Below are 1298 nucleotides of genomic sequence, written 5' to 3' on the forward strand. Positions count from 1 at the left end.
ATTCTCATTTCTGATTCCGATTCTCAATTTTTCTACGTTAAGCATCATGTCAAAAAGAACATCCATTTATACATAGTTATAGAAGAATGCTTTCTTATGCAGCTATAGCTAATTCAACAACAAGAATATTTAGGAACTACATCCTACAACATTAAGAAGTGAATCTAATTCCTCATTTCTTTTTCAATATTTTTCACAAGGGTACATCGTTATTGTGTATCTGTTTTCGTTTCAAATTCACTAAATATCATTACTGTGTATCTTTTTCAATAATTTGGGATGTTGGTTTACTAAAGATTTAGTTTTCTAATTTTTTTACAGCAATATGGCTACTAAAAATATTACATTCATAAAAGCCATTGACCCAGTTATATCTGATTTCACAATCAAAGTAAAAATATTGAAGTTGTGGACAATCGATTCTAAATTTGATGCTAACGAAAAATAGTCAATTGAAATGGTTTTCTTGTATGAACAGGTATATTTTTTATTTTACTAATTTTTTTTAAATATATGTTTTCTTTATTAATTGCTAATGCTGCAGTTTATACTTTTTTTAGGAATCTATAATTCAAGCTATGTTTTAAAAACTTATTTTATAAGTTTTAAAAAACACATCATGAGGGACCCGCTTATGAAATTAGCACCCTATATGTTGCAAGACACAATCCACACCCAAAGTTACTACCTTTTTCTGATCTTCCACATAAAATTACTTTTTTAAGGGAAACAGTTATTAATTTTTTTTTGTCTAAAATTTTTAACTATGCCTCCCGTGGTTTCCACGGGTTATAACCTAGTTGCTATAATGAAAAGGAATGGGGATGGTGGATCTCCCTGACGAACTCCTTTGGATATTGAGAATTCCTTGGTAGGCGATCCGTTAACTAGAACTGAAGTCCTTGAAGATGAGAGATGTCCTGTAATCCATCGTCTCCATCTGGTTCCAATTTATTGAGCTAAACGCCTTTTCAAAGTCTACTTCGAAGAGAAATATCTTTTTTTTTGTATTTCTTAGCCCAAAAGTAAACTTCATTCATTATGAGAGGGCCATCTAGGATACTACGCCCTTCAATATATGTTGACTGTACCTCATCAACCACAGAATCAACCACTCGTTTCAACCACACTTAAAGTATTTTGGAGATGATTTTGTACATACAACAAGTGAGGCTTATGGTAAATTATATCGAATGCTTTGCTTATTTGAAAAACAAATAAACTATATGTGTACATGATTGTCATAAATCTCTCTTAATCTGTTTTAAATTTACCATTATGACCGGGTATTGTAAATT

This window comes from Lactuca virosa, chromosome 5 (assembly GCF_052849685.1).
Source record: "Lactuca virosa cultivar CGN04683 chromosome 5, Lactuca_virosa_CGN04683_v6, whole genome shotgun sequence".
Lineage (NCBI taxonomy): Eukaryota > Viridiplantae > Streptophyta > Magnoliopsida > Asterales > Asteraceae > Lactuca > Lactuca virosa.